General features: G+C 35.9%; 2 protein-coding genes across 6 annotated transcripts in view; one reads left to right on the top strand and one right to left on the bottom strand.

Moving 5' to 3' along the window:
* Muc96D (Mucin 96D) overlaps positions 1 to 19,035 on the top strand; it is a 200,641-nt gene that overhangs the window by 27,953 nt on the left and 153,653 nt on the right. The window contains exon 1 of one of the 2 annotated variants that reach the window (XM_017077381.4): positions 15,616 to 15,619. The exons of the other annotated variant lie outside the window; for it this stretch is intronic. The gene's annotated coding sequence lies outside the window, so the exon portion shown is untranslated. Of the gene's footprint in view, positions 1 to 15,615; positions 15,620 to 19,035 lie in introns of those variants that run through there. 2 annotated transcript variants of the gene reach the window in all.
* Positions 1 to 19,035, bottom strand: part of msi (RNA-binding protein musashi) — a 98,130-nt gene that overhangs the window by 62,763 nt on the left and 16,332 nt on the right. The gene's annotated exons all lie outside the window — the stretch shown is intronic.

Below are 19,035 nucleotides of genomic sequence, written 5' to 3'. Positions count from 1 at the left end.
TCCTCGAAGCAAAGCGAAGCAATTAAAATGGAAAATTAATAGTAGATAAATTTCTTTGGGCTCAGCTCGGTTCGGTCTCAATAAAAACAGACTTTCCCACCAGACTTTTCCCCTTCTTTGTGAATGCACTTTCAAGTGCATGAACTTATGGCCACTTGAATTTCGAAGGGAGGGCAAATTGACACCGAGAGGGGTTCCCCCACTTCAAAAACGAAACATGATAAACGACATTCACAGCAAACACATATTTTTCAAGTCTCCCGGACGGACGGCAAATTAATTTAAATGCGTTGAACAAATTGTTTTTTGGTGGGCATTTCGACTGAATTTGGTAACGATTCCAAGTAGCTGCGACGTCATTAACAGCCTTCGGAAATCACATTCCCAAATCAAATGGAATCCGCTTAGTGAAGACGGCAGCCCACACTTGTTGCCACCAAAATCGCAGACCCTCCATTTAGTCGGTCTGTGTGTTTGATTTGATTCGATTTCGTTCGGTTCGTTTGATTGAAAGTCTGTCAGTCAAATCAATTGGAAAGAAAATCACAAAACCAGCCACAGGATAGAAAAAAAAAAACGGGCCGACAAATATTTAATTGCTCGCCAAAGAAGTCATAAAAATCATGACAGTCGGACGGAAAGGAAGCAGAAAAATTCAAAAATCGTTATAAATCTCGGGCAAATAGCAAATATAAATAGCTTATGAATATGCATAAGCTACCGGCCATATTTGGCCCATAAAAACTCGGAGACAGCAACTGGCTTACCTTGGCTAAAACGTGGAGCAGGGAAAACGGGAATCAAATTCGACATCGGTTTCTGTTTCAGTTATAATTGCATCAAATTAATCCACACTTTTACTTTGCCCATTCAAGTCTAGTCTAAATTGGTTTAAACTACTTAATATTTAATACCAAAATGCAAGGAAATGCTGAATGAAACTAGTGCAGGTCAAGGTTGGATAGAAAATTAGTCGGAAAGTAAAGTTTTAGTTATATAACATTTAATTTTAGCCCGAACTATTTTATTATATAGTAACTCTGTGGGTTCTTATCTTTTCCCCAGCTTAATTTTTATTCATCCACATGCCAGAATTTAAATTTTATACTCATTCCAGTCAAACTCGATTCAAGTTTTGATGAATGTAGATCGCTTACCTGAAAGAAATAAAAACATAAAAAGTCTAATAAGTAAAACGATCATTAAGTCGGTATCAATGAAATGCAAATAAAGTTATATAATAATCAAGAGCAATCAGAAGAGTAAGAAACTATTTAAATAGCTATTTTCTTGTTTTTTGCTACTACCAAAAACGTTTTATTTTATTTATATATTAAAATTTAAGCTCTTTGAACCAAATTCTCTATCAATAAAATCTGCCCTTGCACAGCAAATTTTTGACTTCAATGCTTCGTGTTTCAGTAAACAAGCAGCTCATCAAAATGTTGATCTGCGCTTTTAGATTAAAATTATAGTAGCTTTGTTTTCAGGCATTTAAATGTCAATATTAGGTTGCCATACTTATCACTAGCCTCAATTAAATATCAAAATGCAAAACCAGTTAAATGAAAATAGTAGCTAATCAGAAAAAAAAAGAGTTAGCCCACCAAAACTCACGGCTTTAATTGCACATCAATAAATTGAACATTAATTTTCCTCTGTGGTATTTTCAATTAAAACGTCAAATACAGGGCACCTCATTAATTACAAATTTTGCGCTAATTTTGGCCATATATAAAATAGATTTTACATAGGTTGTCGTGAATGTGTTTGTGCCAAATGACTGCGCAAATTGGCTTCCATAACTCAGTGTCAATATTTATGGGCGGTCCAAACATGCGGTTTGCCTACACTCATATAATACAGCAATGGCACTTCAATTATTATATATAAGGCAGTTTCTAACATCTAGCTCTAGCTGTGGGCGTGTCCTCTCCGAAGAATGCTAGAAGAACGTTCTAAAGCACTCAAAATCAATTAAAGATACATTAAAGATAAATATTTATAACCAGAAAACTGGGTTACGAAGTTGACGAACCGCTTTTGGTATTGTGAAGTTTTTGCTTTTGTCTTTGAGTTTAGAACAATAATAAAAGGAAACGTTTTTTAAGAAATTTACTGAAGACGAGATACTCTGCCTTAGTATTTAACTTTATTGTTACTGCAACATATCTTCAGAAATTTAAACATTTTAGAACCTCTATTTACTTAAATATTATTAACATTAGTCAGGCAACCCAATAAAATTTCTATAATTTAATTTGATAGTTAAAATCTGAGCAGTGTGATTAATTAACTGATGATAAAAAAGTTCTTAAGCTTGATTTAGGGAATCGTTCGCATAAATTTGATTGCCACGTTATGCATACTTATTTGTATGTAGAAGTATTATGTTTCTAGTCTTTCCCACAACAAGTTGATAAAATTTTCGCCTGCGCCATAAAAACTTTAGTGATCAGGTATATAAATAATGCATAAACGAGACTAGACACAGTCGCTAATTTGAGTTTTTTGTGACGCAAAAATCAACGTATACATCAACAAAAAAAATAAAAGCTAATACCACGCAGCGGAATAAATTAAGCAATTTGGTTCGTGGCTCAGATTTCAATGCTATTTAATTGAAATAACAAAATTTTAATGACACTTAATCGAGAGCAGATTAACATTTAGCGCCCAGAGTCAAAAAAAAGAAATCATTCAATTCAATCAAATTATGGATATTTCAATTGTTCTTTTCATCGCGACCCACAATTGCAATTCGAGTTGCTCGATAATTTTCATTTATCTGTTGAAACTATGCTTCCCCTCAATGTTGCTGAAATAAATGCGATAAAATGGATTTCCCTTCCACCGCATTTCAATTAAACTATCAAACTCAATCAGCCGAATCAAAGTAGATTAAGTTTGCATTTATTGTTTCCAATGGTTGAAGTTGGACGGTATTAAAAATTAATTTACTTAAAAGTTAAGTTTTAAGGAAATGACAGCTTGACACACGGCTTAGTTTTGGATTATCCGCTGGGAAATTTCAACCTTCAATAAAATTATTTAAAGGATACAAAATGTAACATTGTTTCTTTTAGTCAACAGATGTTAAATTATAATACAATGCATAGTAGTTCAATAATAAATTTATTAATAAATAAATAATCAATGTTTGTACACCTTTCCTATCTGAGCAGCCTACACGGTATTTAGCATCGTCTATAAATAGTTATAAACTTATCTCGTAATGCCTCTGTTTTACTGCCCAAAACCACAGTCAAGTGTTTGCATTATAGCCCCCTCAATAAAGATAAGCCCACCCAAAGTTGAGAGGCAGTTGATTGACAAATAAAACTCCTCACAAAGGTGGCGGAAAACAATCCACACTTGGAAGTGTCGGTGATGGGCTTTAAATATTGAGTGCGTAAATAATAAATATTAATCATTAGAGCCCCGAACTCATTGACTTTAATAATTGAATCGACTGAATGCCGAAATAGGCATTAGACAGAAACCCGGACCTGGCACGCAACTACCTATACCTTTTTCTTTTTGTTTTTTTGTCGACTCAAAGCTGTCAAAAATGGTGTCGGATACCTTATAATTTTCAAATTTATAGTTACCTTTTCCACGGGCACACACTCGTGTTTTTGGCTAAATGGTTTGGTAATGTTCTAATTACGTGGGCGCGTGTCTATTTTATCATGCCGCCGAATCAGTTGCTATTATTTATGGTGGAGCCTGGGGTTCAGTTCGATGTCAGTTTTGGGACAGTTATTGTTGGGCATGGGCATGACTATGGGTTCATGTTCGTATCGGGAATTAGTAGTTGAAACATGTTCTGTATTTGATTACCAGGCGGTATGGGGCATTTATAATTGCTGTTTGTTTTGGTACTTTACTCACATTGGGTGATAAATTGAACATACATGTGATGGAAGTTGAGTCTTTGAAAAAAAAGAGCAAGGGGTTGTATTCAATGGAAATTGAAAAGAAGGAAGTAGACCTTTTGTTTTTTGTTGTGTTAGGTTACTGGTAAACTAAAAATACAATAAAGCTCGTATATATAAACTGTAATCCGCAAGATTTACATTTTTATTTGAGATTCATAACAAAACAGTTTGAAGCGCGGTTAGAGCAAAGGTAGTTTGGTATTGTTACAAGACCATATACAAAATATTTTAAGTATCACAGTACTTGAAATTCTTTTTAGGCCGCAAATCACAATTCATCGTTCACAGTTTCACTTAATGGCGCGCCATTCATTCAACCCACTTCCATTTCATTTGTATCCGTCAGATACATTATTCCCCAGGCAGCACAAAAAGCTCTCACGTGGCCAAATCCTCCGTGAAATGAAATGCGAAACTTATAGCGAAAAATGGGAAAAATAGCGCCAGTCCATCTGACTTAGACTACCAAATGCTTCAAGACAATGGCGTGCCTGTCACATATCATAAAAAAGTCGGTCCCAACTATTTCCATATAAATCGCATGGGCAGAGCAAAAAAAAAAAACAGCGAGAAAACAAAAGTGAAATTTAATACTCTGCCATAGTTTACATGCCAGACAAAACGGGCTACTTTCCACTCGAATTACACAGACCAAAAAGTGCAACATCTGCTGGCGGGCAAAAGGCGAGGGGTATTGAATTCCCAACACATCCAGCCATCCATCAAATGCGTGGAGAATGAAACCAAATTACAGGTTTCAGTGATAAATGTGCAAACAAAATAGATGCAAGCTAAGATTTTCCACTCAATTGCCAGCCAAATGCCAAAGTGCCACGCCAAGCCTTGATTGCAGCATTCATGGTCTTTGGCGGCTGCCAATCTGGTCACACAAAAAAACATATCCAAAATAAACGAATACTTCAAACTGTCAACGCTGAAAGCGTGTCGAGTGCCATGGGAAATGAATGCATAAATAAATAATCTTTGGTGTGTCCAAGCAGAAGAGCATAATTGCTTATGAAAATATTTTTCCGCTCCAGCTGGATCCTCTACAAATATTTTCCTTACAGCCTCCCATTTTCCCCTTGGCCATCGACTTTGAAATTAACATAACAAAGCTGACAAAAGTTGATTTATTAATTAGTTCCAAAGTCGCACAGTTCCTGGCAAATTAAATTCAAATTAAAAGCCACATAAAATACTACAAAAGTAGAACAAAATGGCAGACAAACAATGATATCAATCAAGCTGAAAAAGAAACTAAATAAACATTAACACTCTGTTGAAGGCAAACTTAAAAAGCCAGTTTTTAACACACAAAGTAAAATAAATAAAAAAACTTAAAGAAATGCCGACAGATATGTTTTACAAGAGACCAAAACATACAAAACATTAATTGGAAACAAAAAAAAAACATGTTTAAAAAAATACAATTGGTATTGCACTAATTGATTGTTGAGTTTTTGGGATGGGAACGAAAAACTATACAAGCAAACCAATTAGTTGGAGTTATGGGGTCAAGGGTTAACATCAAGCACAGTAGCCAATGAAATGTTTTCAAAACTTTGTGGTCAATCAAGTGAAGTAAAATAAAAAGCAGGTCAAATGAACAAATTTTTTATGCAATTTATATAAAACTGTAAAACTCATTTGAAGCTTGTGTTAACTCATGTATGTTTAAAATTGATTACAAATACCTCAGTTTTAATTAAAACACGTACGAATTGTTTCAATTTGGCTTTATATAAAAAAAGGCCAAAATACCAAAGCAGCCTTTTGTTAAAATATATGTAATTTACAAGTAAGTAATATTTAATTATTTAATTAATGGTAATTTAAATATTTCGTGGCACAGTTTTGTTACCCTTTTCACGAGTTTTTAAGTCTCTGATTAACAAAACATGAGTAAATAAAATGTTTAGGGATCATAAAATATCAAATTTCATTGTCGATTTCACTATGAATGTTAAATAAATTTGCATTAACTGCCACGGCAAATTGTGTTTATCTTAAGCAAATATTTATTTATCTTAACAAAGCTTATTTATTTGCAATTTAGTGCAATTTAATAATGCTCATATATTTTTCGCCAAAAATAAAGAAAACACAATTTGCATAAACAAATGTCAGGCGAGCCGTTCGGCAAATAAAAAATGCCAAATTAAATCATATAAAACAAACCAACATGATGGAAGGCACAAATACACATACTGCCATGTAAATACATATAAATATGCGAATGAATGCCAGGGGGTGGTGGTATCTGGTATCCGGGACCCAGATAAAGCCGCCAAACTGAACAAAGTGTTGTCAAAAAAGACAGCCGACGGAATAAGAACAACAGTCAAAATCCCCATAGAAAATAGGTGGATGTGTCGGGGGCTGATGGAGCCCGCACCCCCTCTTAAACTCCGCCCATTACGTGCCGACAGGGCAATAAATATTTATATATATATATCAACACACGTAGATATACTTGTATATATGAGGGTTTTTGAAAAGCCGTAAGGCATTGAAATTTAAATGCACAACGCATAGCTGGAAAAAGGAAAACGGAAGGGGATTTCGCAGAGGTATGGGTAAGAACACATGCAAAATGAGTGAGCACAGGCAGGAAACATATCTCAACCCCACCACCCCTTTTTTATACTCCCCCCAACAGGAAGTAAGGTAAGAAAGGTAAGTCAACGCGGCGTATTAGCAATGTAATTTAACCCAAGGGCAACCATTTCCAGATATAAATGTTTCTCTTCGCCAAATGGCAAATGCAAATTGCGTACATTTTGCACAATTTATGCCATCATTTGTATTTATTTTAAATTTTATAACCGAATCGATCAGGCGGAATGGGTGACGACGGTCTCCCCAAATGGAATTGCTTTCCGATGTTAAGATGGTGGCCCACAAGAAACCACCGCACGAATTATATATATATCCTTTACAATAATAAGCTGCTTTGGGGCCCGCACACACATAAGTTTTAATTATAAGCCTGCCAGGATGCAAAAGGAGTCCCGCTGGAAAAAATAACAGAAACAAAAGGAAGATTGGCAGGCAGCTAAAGTCTTGGCTCAGGTACCACTCGGCAAATCCCTCTAAGCACACCTTAAGTACTACATAATACTTAAAACATATAGGCATAAACATATAAATACACTCAAAGAAAAGAGGTACTCATAAAGTTATTTATAAAAATATATATTTAAGCGCGACTTTTATCAATCTTTCCAAACATATACACTTCTTTTAACACCAAAATAAAATGGGCTTTCGTCTTATGAAATAATAAACCAATTTATGCCTTGTTTATGTTTATATTATGTTTCATATTTTTTCCGCTATGCACACATTTATTTGCTAAGCTATGCGGGAGGTTTCCTTCTTTATTTTCAAGAATTTCCCCAAAGATTCGGCATCAAGGATCAAGTATGAACAGCTGACGTCAGAGTGGCAGACAAAAGCCTCCTCGGCACTCGACGGCTTAGCCAAAACTTTTTATGCTTCCCCAACCTGAGACAAATAAAAATCCATAAAAGACGGATAAGCAATTCCGGGGATCAAAAATCTGAAAACTAGCAGAAGCCAAAAGACGAATCAACAAAAAGCCGTAACATATACAGTTGCCGAAGCTAAAATAGCAACTGACAAACAACTGGAGTTCCATTTTACGACTTGTTATGATGCCTAAATATGGCCAACAACAAACAGCGCCAACAACTGTTACGAAAATTGCGTCGCCAATAAGTCTGGACACTCTCCCAGGGACGAGGATTGCTCCTCATCCAAGTGGACTGAAAGTTATTTGCTTTTTGCCTTGTTGTCATCAGGCCTGAGCTCCTTGAAGTAGGCAAAGAAAAAACCTTTCAAAACGGATAACAAGTTTACACAATTCGCCGACTGGGGAATACTCAACGATTTTTGTTTGATTTTCTTTTAAAATTTAATGGAAATGGATGTAATTTTAAGTGATCAATGAAAATATAAGAAATCCTTTTAGTGGCTCCATTACAATATGGGATATATGTTTCGTTTTTAACATGGTACATACTAAAGATTTGTTTATAATTAATTAGGAAATGAAAGAAAATTTAAAGAAATTAATTGAAATATCGAAACATATATTCATGACTTTATAAATGTATAGGCAATATGATTTGATATTAAAATAGTACTTAAGACTTATGAATGATTTTTAAAAATAAAATGTATTCTATTGTCTTTTTGTATTAGGGAATTTAAAAGCTAGCTTTGAAGTTATTTATCGTGTAGCATTTATTTTGGTAATTTTATATAAAAAATTGTAAAATATTATTTGAGGAATGACGTTTCAAATCTTGAGGAACATAAAAGCACTGCTATGAAATGTGACTTCCGTAAGACAAGAATCGGATTTCAGCAAAACCATAGTGAATAGCGTGTTTCCCAGCTCGAGAAAAAACGGAAAATCCCCCAAAATATCAACCCCCTAGCGACGATGCCGATGAAGACTGCGACGCCACACGCAATCCCCTCTACAGGGAGTGCTCCAACCCCAATCCCGAACCATTTCCATCCCCATCCTTATGCCAACCGCCCAGTGGGCCCATCCTTGTGCTGATTACCTTGGCGTTCGATGCCCAAGCCGTAACAGTTCCCGCTTGGTATTTTGGTATTTTACGAGATTTACGGCGGCGGCGCTGCCGCCTAAATATATGCTAGCTAATTTTTATTCAAATATATAAGGATATGCCAGAGCGAGTGTGTATATGTATAATACTCCGCTTTTGGGAATATTTCGTGTGCGCAATAAAAATTAATGGGCTCGTCTGGCGCTTCTTTTATCCTTCGCTTTTGGCTCGTTCTCTGCATTTGACGTTGATTTTAGTTTCATTCCCCTGACTTCGAATGGACGACTTTTATGGCCGGCTCCTTGAGGTTTAAGTGCAGATAGTTAGATACAAATACATGGGTAACCGAGTTCCAATGAATGTTGAACGTTAATTGCTCTGGTTATTGCGATCCCTAGAGGTTCAGATGAAATCACAGGACATGCAAACAAACGCAAAGAATCTTGGGTCTTTTTGAATTCTCTCTGTTTTGGAAATCAATCAATGCACTAGGGGCTTTGACATAACTCCTGGAAAGCCTTTTATGTGTGCCCACCAACCCAATCGACCAACAAATGGTTAACAAAGACCTCGGGCAGGGCTTATTCCTTTTTGGCCAAAAATCCCAAAATAGTTGAACCCTTTTCTCTTCGATTTTTATGGCCACATGAGCAGGTGTGTAGGAAGGCATTTGAACCTGGTTATTATTGAATATTATCCGGTTGCTGCCACAGGTTTCCCGCACGTGATATGGTTTTATGCGCCATAAGACATCTCCGTCATAAATTGTGGTTTGAGGTCGACTTCATATTTAGATTGCACTTGCCCCTCGAGGTATAAAGAGGTTTTAGTTAACAAATCCCTTGTAAAGGGTATAAAGATACTACTTTTTTACTTTTAAACAAATTTATAAAAAAAAGAAAATAGATACAAAAAATGTGAAATGCTAATACATTTTTAGTAGTTATTTTTAATAAAAAATTTTTAATTTTTCTGGTGCTTAAATATTTTAATTTTATATTACTATATTAATATTATTATTATTATTATTTTACTAGAAATCAAATTTAATATGCATGTTGAGTTTTAAGATACTATTATTTTGAATGAATCTTTTCAAAGCTCTACCCATTTAAAGTAGTACATTTTACGACCTCAAAGTAAAAGGGTGAAACGGCTTCCGAAATAGAGTACATCATAGTTGGATAATAAAAAATGTGAACTTCTCTTGCTATTTATTTGACATATAAAAAGCTGCCATTGCCGCTTTCTAAGCCGAGTGCACACGGCAAACATTTTATGGCTTGTTTATTGTTCCGTCAGAGGCCTTGGAATGAGGTGGAAAATGGGGGGTGGACAGGAAAGCTCTGGAGAGGATCAGGCGACTTTCGTATTTATACGCATTTTCTATGTTAAACCAACAGCCAACCAACAGTAGTTTTTTGTGGGCTTTTTATGCTTTTGTTGATTCTTTATATACTTTTTTTTTATGTCAACGGAATTTGTTTATTGTTTATTTTCGCCCCCTACCCATTAACACACATGGCTGTTTTTTGACGGTTTCTAGGCAACACCACTTGGCCAAGTCCTTGGAAGTGCAAATCCTTTGAGTCAGGCGTCGGAAAATCAAGCGAAAAAAACACGCCAGTCAAAGGTCAAAAGTTTTGACCTGCCACTGCAACGCAGATATGCGAAGTTGAAACTCATTAAAAAGAACTTAGACAAGGTCTGAGTGGAAAATAAAACATCAAATCCATTTAAAACTCTATCGCTGCAACAATGAAAAATTGTTGCCAGCTACGAGTGTCTGAGGGTATTGTAGGCGTGTTCCTTACTTGGCCCGAAGTGCCTTGGGCCATCTAAACTGCGCCAAAAGCCACTCGAAGGCCCGTCTTTGGGCCACTCGAGAGTTGCTGCTATTTGCGGCTTACAAGTCCCACTGTAGTGGCCACAAGAGATGCTGCCAAGATATGATTTTAGACCACGGCGTGGGAAACAATCCCCAGCTAACTGCGCCACTAAACGATCTCAAACCTCCATGTTAAATGCTAAAGGTAGCTCGCAAATTTGATAAACAATCTTTCAGTCTAGTATTTTTTTTATTTAGGCGAAAGGAAATATTATATATGCTTCTTGGCTTTGGCAACGTAGTATTATGTTAAGAAAACGATTATTTTAAATATATTTTCTTTGAAGAAATATTTTACTTGCTAGGGACAAGATCTTCTACTATTGTAAATTATGTTGTTAAAGCTCAAATTGAATAGAAAGGAAACATTTACACTCTTTACCCACCACATTCCCCAAACTTTAAGTTTTATCCTGATAGCAACTTAGGCAAAGATTTTGTTTTAGTTTTAAAGCGATTCTCATTACATGAATGGCAGAGAGCTAAAAGTTTACAAGATTTCAAGTGTTTCCCCCTACCAAAAAGCCGAAGAACTTGTCGCCGGTCAGGCAGATGTTCTATGTGGAAAATAATAAACTTGCTTGCTAATAAGAAAACTTTGGAAAAACCTTGGAAGCAAACTTCCTAACAAAAGCAGCAAGCGCAATTGCTTGAACTAATTTTTAGAAAGTATACAAGAAAGTATTATCGATGCTGACAGTTCTGTTTTTTATGAAATGGGCTCGAAAGAAGAACAAAAAACTGACCTTTGTTAAGAGTGTCAACGCCCACACAATGCCCCTCATTAGGGCCCTACTTCATTTGACTATCCATCTCAACTCGGCGACTGGCAAAATATGTTTTCGCCTCTTTTTTCGACGCCACCTTTTTAATTTTTTTCCTTCGTAGTTTCGGCTGCAATTACGCAGCTGGCAAATATTTACGCAGACAGCAGCCAAAGCTGTTGACAGCTGATGGTCGCCGACGCCTTAATGTCTCCGCTCAAAGCAAAAACAAACCGAAAAAAAATAAATAAAAATAATAACTGGAAAATATCAGACAACTGACAAACAGTCCGAGGTGTAAACCCGCCTCGGCGACCCATCACGCTCCTCGAGCGATCATTAATGGCTGATAAAAACCAAGAGACCCCAAACTCAACCACAACCATATATCATTTTAAACGATGAAAAAAACGTTTTTTTTTTATATTTATGTTTGGGTTTGACAAAGCTAAATGTTGGGCATAAAGTTGACCATAACTCATTTGGAGAGGGTCAAATAATATATTGCAAGGAATGGGGGAACATTATCCAAAAAAAAGTACAAATTTTAAAAAATATATGTTAAATATATAAGTCAGGTAAAAAGGCCTAAAATTGCACAAAAGCCTTTGGCTTACTAATATTGAAGCTATTGAAAATACAAAAAAAATCGAACATAAGAATAATAAAAAAATATTAATAAAACATTCTTATTGTAAAGCATTAGGGAATCTAACCACCAATTCATGGAGGTATCCCACGTCTAAATCAGGATCCAATTACCCAAGTTATGGAATTTAGAAGTGCAGCTTTGGGGTCCCTTTTGGAAAGCCATTGGAAATACGGAAATTTCGAACATAAAAATGGGTTAAAATTTTGACCCCCGTGTAAAATAGAAATTTAAGTCTAGATTATTAGAGAATTCAACCACAAACTCATAGAGGTATCCCACGTCTTAATCGGGATCCAACTACCGAAGTTATAGAATCTAGAAGTGCAGTTTTTGGGTCCCATTCGGAAAGCCATTGGAAATACGGAAATTCCGAACATGAAAATGGGCTAAATTTTAGACCCCCGCATAACATAGAAATTTAAATGTAGATTATTAGAGAATTAAACCACAATTTCACAGAGGTATCCAACGTCTAAATCGGGATCCAATTACCCAAGTTATAGGATCTAGAAGTGCAGTTTTTGGGTCCCATTCGGAAAGCCATTGGAATTACAGAAGTTCCGAACATGAAAATGGGTTAAAATTGTGACCGCCGTGTAAAGTAGAAATTTAAATCCAGATTATTAGAGAATTTGATCACAAACTCATAGAGGTATCCCACGTCTAACTCGGGATCCAATTACACAAGTTATGGAATCTAGAAGTGCAGTTTTTGGGTCCCATTCGGAAAGCCATTGGAAATACGGAAATTCCGAACATGAAAATGGGCTAAAATTGTGACCCCCCTGTAAAAAAGAAACTTAAATCCAGATTATTAGAGAATTCAACCACAAACTCATAGAGGTATCCCACGTCTAAATCGGAATATATTTACTCAAGTTATGGAATCTAAAAGATCAGTTTTGGGGTCCCATTCGGAAAGCTATTGGAAATACGGAAATTCCAAACATGAAAATGGGTTAAAATTTTGACCCTCGTTAAAAAGAAAGATTTGAATGTAGAATATTAGAGAATTCAACCACAAACTCAAAGAGGTATCCCACGTCTAAATCGGAATATATTTACACAAGTTATGGAATATAGAAGAGCAGTTTTGGGGTCCCATTCGGGAAGTCATTGGAAATACGGAAATTCCGAACATGAAAATGGGCTAAAATTTTGAAACCCGCATAACATAGAAATTTTAATGTAGATTATTATAGAATTAAACCACAATTTCATAGAGGTATCCAACGTCTAAATCGGAATCCAATTACTCAAGTTATGGAATCTATAAATGCAGTTTTTGGGTCCCATTCGGAAAGCCATTGGAAATACGGAAATTCCGAACATGAAAATGGGCTAAAATTTTGATCCTCGTTAAAAAGAAAGATTTGAATGTAGAATATTAGAGAATTGAACCACAAACTCATAGAGGTATCCCACGTCTAAATCGGAATATATTTACACAAGTTACGGAATCTAGAAGATCAGTTTTGGGGTCCCATTCGGGAAGCTATTGAAAATACGAAAATTCCGACCATGAAAATGGGCTAAAATGTTGACCCCCGTGTAAAATAGAAATTTAAATCCAGATTATTAGAGAATTAAACCACAAACTTATAGAGGTATCCCACGTCTAAATCGGGATCCAATTACCCAAGTTATGGAATCTAGAAGTGCTGTTTTGGGGTCCCATTCTAAATGCCACACTCAAGAATTTAACCACAAGCTCAAATAGGTAGCATTGTTATAAATAAGTTGAAGTACCCTTACGCCAAAAATAATATTTTAGCTATAGCTTCACACTTGAGTGATTTAAAATACAAATCTGTATCCACGCCGGTACAACGCCTCGTATACGTAATGTGACCTTAATCGATAGTTCGCATTTGAGTTTGATTTATGTGAATCATACCTGCAAAAAGAGAAAAATAAATACAAAATTAATTAAGTGCTTTTCAAGGGGTTGAGGTTTTTTTTCGAGAATGCCACGCACTTTGCTAATTAACTAACTGAACGCTGCAGCTATATCCTTACACAAGTCGTTACCTCAAAATAAACCTTTTAGGCCGTTTCTGCTGCTTTGTGCCCATTACGTCAAGCTGCCAAAATGCCAAAACTGTACATTTAGGAGAGTTTTGCAACATTCTTGGCCACCAATCCAAATGATATGCAAATGAAAATTGACCAATTGACCAGATGCCAGATGGCCAGCTCACCGCATTTCCATTTGGCTTGGTTTGGGCATCAAAGATGCAAAACTGCAGATGCGGCTACTATGCAACCGGCCTTCTGGACAGGATTAGGCCAAGTGTCCGAGCCTGAGTTGGCAAATGGTAATTGATTCGCTGCTCTCGAAATCTGTCAAACCTGTCCTGGCCGCCTGCCTGCCGGCTCCTAAAATGCCTGCTCGCTTTGGGACAATTTAATTAAGAATTTTGTGTCTCCTGCCCGCAAGTGTAATTATTTTTTTATATTTTTAAATGACCTGCCTAAGCGTCACTGGGGAGTTTCATTGGAATCAGTTTAGGATGCTGGGCCACAGAAGATATTTTTTCTCAGAATAATTGAAATGTATTTAATATAAATTTTATGAGAGCATTTTGCTAAATTTACTATGCACAATAAGGTATTTTATTTTAAAATTTGAAATTAAGCTAAAAACAATTACTTTGTGTTCTTGTATACATATAAAACATTTCATTTGTGCTAAGCTAGAATTATAATTTATTTGCTTAAATATTTTTAACAAAATGCTTAAATTCATCTTTAAAACAATGCAGAACACAGATAAATCCGTAAGCAAAGTCTCACTTTAAGCAAACAACCCAAAGAGCATTCAATTTTCGTTGGCTTATCCAAAATGCCATCCATATTTAAAAGCCTGCCTTTACCCTTTTGTCAACCTGGGGGAATTTCCCAAGCAGCCCGCCCAAGTGGGCGGCTGATTGTTCTGGTGGGCGTGGCCGTGGCAGGACATTATGAAAAGACGTCACCTGCCTGGGGGACATTTTGCCTGATTGAGTTCCGCTCGCTCACTCTCTTCTTCATTCTGTGCTCCTTTCTCCTTTCACATTTCTCCGCCCCGGCTGTGAAAGGGGCTTTGCATATTTAATTAAAATTGTAATTGATTTTGTGTTATGCACGAATTTGTGGGGCCAAAATGCGTCTGTTTTTAATTTGATGCCCGTGCCCAATGTCCCAGTGTGCCTCATAATTTTTCAGTTTGCTGGCACAGATTTTCCGCTCGTCGTTGTGGCTTTTCTAATTTGACTTTAGCAACAGAATTTCATGGCAATATCAGGTGAGATTGGCCCCGTTGCGGTTGCCTAATGTTGGCCAAAAGGTAAAAGAAAAGGGGTTTGGCGGACATTTTCGGCACTATATAAGTATTACGTCAATGTTTTGCATATGGAATGTAAATGTATGTAATCGCTTTCCTCCTGCCAAAAAGCTGCAGCTTAGAACGAGTCGCTTATTGATTTTGTGAGACTGAGAAACTTACTTTCATTCTCGGATATTACTCATACGCCACCGGGGCCCACGCCAAACAGAAAAAACTCCTTTTTTTTGCAACAGCAGCCAAAGGCTTCCGTTGCTGGAAATCAATTTTCATGTCGCCTGTCAAAAGCAGGTTTTCCCTTTTGTATTTTTTTGTTTGCGTGGGAAAAGTCGAGGGCCCGGAGATTCGGAGGTGTGTGTGTTTGTAAAAATAGCAGCCAAGTTGCCCTTTTTTCTGCCCATTTTTTTTTGGGTTCAACATTTCTGTCGCGTCACGACTTGTGAGTTTTCCACTCGAATCCATTTCGTTTATTAATTATTGAAAGGATAGATACTGTATGCGATGCCAAAGTGACCCACAGATGACCACAAAGGCCCACAGAAACACGAAACTAATTAGTTTTGCCATAAATTCTGCTAATTAAACCATTAAAACCTAATTACGAATTATCTTTCAGCATTTAAACTCAACAAATATTTCACACATCCAAAACACACCCATGATCTGAAACAAGATTTTAGTTGCCATTGACCTTTCCCCAAAATCGCGCAGTGATGCATCAAAACAACTAGCAACTAAACCGACCAACTAAAATAAAATACAAGATAAATACAGCACCAACATATTTGTTTATATTTTACAAAACTAGAAGCGAAACAACAATTACAAAAAAAACCCACAAAAGCAAACAACATGGGCATTATCAACAGATTTGGGATTCGGTTTTTCGATATGATAAATTGCAAGCCGAAAAAAAGCAACAACATGTTGATTTTTGGTTGATTGTTAGTACATTTGTTGGCTTATAAGTGCGGGTGTGCCAAATGATTTTGTAAGTGGTTTTAAAAGAGGTTTAACCAACAATCGTGAAGGTTATCAGAGATACTACGAAATAATCCTTAACCTTTGTTCAAAAGCTAAAAAAGTTTGCTTGAACATTAAAGAGGTTGTCATAAACAATATACATACAAGATAAAATATCTTGATATACAGACTTATAATTTTAAATTTAATTTTCGTCAAATATTCTCTATGGCGGAAACATGATCTTGAAACTCATCTGGCTCAACTCGATTATCATAAAAAGCAAACGGTTTGTGAAATTCAATTTCCAAATGAATCACTGAAAGTAAAAACCAGAAACTCCAATCCCATATAAGTTTATTAAGCCATAAACAAATTCTTTCAACTCCCACACACAGTGGACAGAAAAAGCTGAAGTGCAATTTTTCGTTTTTTGCAGGAAATGAAAGTCACTTTATTGTATGTACACCGAAAAACCCAACGATGTGAAATAATTTATTTAATGCGACATTATTTTTGCCACCAAATAAAGACAACGCAAACGGCGGCAATAACAATAATAATAATAAACCCCTGCCATTTACGGCCAGCTTCCATTTATATAACTCTGCATGCAGACTCAATTGGTCGTCAGTTGTAATGCTTAGATCCGATTCGATCCGATACCCTGGTATTTTTTCCTCCCGATCCGCTTCAAACGCAGGAAGAGTTTTTGGCCCCCGGGCTACGACCACATTTCAAGATCTTCGACTTAATGCCAGGCCAAGAAACAATAACAACCAGGGCAGTTCGCTGCTCCACTCATTTGGTTTTAATTTTGCGCTCGTAAATCGAAATGAAAACGAAACGAAATGGAGAGCTGAGGACCGACTAAGAGAGAGACTGGAACCGGTTGAATCGTGGCCAACAGAGACCCAAAAGCCAAGTCAGGGCAGCAATTCAAGTTGCCAACCTACTACAGTGGTACTTCCTTAAGGAGGAAATGCCTCAAGAGATTTTACTGCCACAGAAAGTACTATTGTTCACTTATCTTTCCTCTAAAAAACAATAATATAGTTGCTGTTAAAAATAAAATATTGATATCTTACTGTCTTACAAGTATTACTAATTAGATATATAAAAATCAGACATCTTTAAGTTTTTTTTTAAATTAGAAAAATGTCGAAATATTCGGTCCTTAAAAACTGTTTTCTTTTTGAGTACCCTGATAATTATTTAAGACAATGATTCTTATATTTTTATGAGTTTTTACATATTAATAAACAATTTTAAGTGACTCAATTACTTTTATATTACCACATACTGTATATTTTAGGGATTATAAAATATTTTTCCGGTCCTAAAAACTTTTTTCTATCTGAACATCCTAATAAATATTCAAGACAGAATGATTATTATTTTTTATGAATTTTAAAGAGGTTTTACAAATCCATAATAATTTTTAGTGACTCAATTACTGTTATATTACCACATACTGTATATTTTAAAGATTATAAAATATTTCTTCCGCATATCAAAAAAATCGATTGTCAATTCTTAAGTTCTTTATTTTTATTCCAATGAATACTGTACTGTAAACCACATATATAAAGCCTGAACCAGCGACCGGAGATATAGATAAAGATCAGCTCCAACGCTGTGGCAGACAGCCAGCAGCAACAACAACAACAGCAGCGGACACGTTTTGTGGCACAGCCGGTAAAACAAAAACAAAGCAAAAGTCTCAGCGGTAACAAAAATACAAAAAAAAAAATGAAAGAGAAGGAAAAAAGTAGAAGTAGACTGGCAGCAAAAGCTGAAACCAGAAACCTGAAATTGTAACGCAATCAATGCGAAAAGAGGGCGGCGCCACGCCCCCATCAGCCCAGTCGTGCTGAAAATGAAAATCAACACAGCTGGCCGCCTGAAGGTACACATGGAAAAAAGTTTACTTACTTGATTAATTTATATATATTTTAATAGTTTATTATAATATATAAAATGGTCATTAAACCTCTGACCTTGTTTACAGAAAATGTTAAATAATTTTGTTCTGTGCAGTGGCTTGCTGGAAAAGGGGGCTATGGAAAGGGGTTCGTTGTGTTCGGGGTCAGTTGGGGCCAGCAGTCAGTTATAAGTTGCAGCGGATTTTCGCTCTTTTCATTTTACCCATTTTTTCTGTGGCGTTTTGTTTTTTGTTAGATTACCACACGCAATCGGCGGATAACATTTTATTCACACTTCATAGGTAGGGGATGAGAAAAGTGCGAAAGGGGTCCAATGGTGTTATATGGAGGAGGGGCGTTGAATCGGGATGCAACTGTCGATATGTCGGAAATTGTCAAAGCTCGAAAAAGCGACAACGGCGACACGTAATTTCGCTTGAAAAGAATAGCAGTGTTATTCAGGAAGGGGCTTAGAGAAGAAAGATATGTAGTTAAAGGTAGGTTAAGTGGGAATCTAAAGGTCTTCTATCAAAATTTAAATTGTTATTAAGGATATTCTCATATGTATTATTATGTATTACCAAGAATTATAAAGGTTTTTGTTCCTATTATAATATTATGACGCAAATCGTTTACTACACTAATTTTCAGCTGCATGTTTAATGATATTATTACGCCCTGAGGGCACTGCAATTATTGTTACTTTCTACTAGCGCTGGACATTCCATTTTAATTGGTTTCATGAAAATTCATTGTTTATAATATTAACAGAGGTCTCGACAAGAAACAGTTTGCTTAGTATATTATTCAAAAATCAATCTTAAGTTATTCATCTGTATTGGAATAAATTAAATTTACTTAAAAATTTCCTATGCTCAGCTGGAGTTTAAATTTTCAAGATCATTTAATTTGCTCATAAAAAAGAAAAACTTCAAAAGCAAACCATTTCATCAAAACACATTTTTCTCTC

Source organism: Drosophila suzukii, chromosome 3 (genome assembly GCF_043229965.1).
Source record: "Drosophila suzukii chromosome 3, CBGP_Dsuzu_IsoJpt1.0, whole genome shotgun sequence".
Classification (NCBI taxonomy): Eukaryota; Metazoa; Arthropoda; class Insecta; order Diptera; family Drosophilidae; genus Drosophila; species Drosophila suzukii.
Note: the sequence above shows the minus strand (reverse complement) of the source record. Positions and strands in the feature narration are given on the sequence as shown.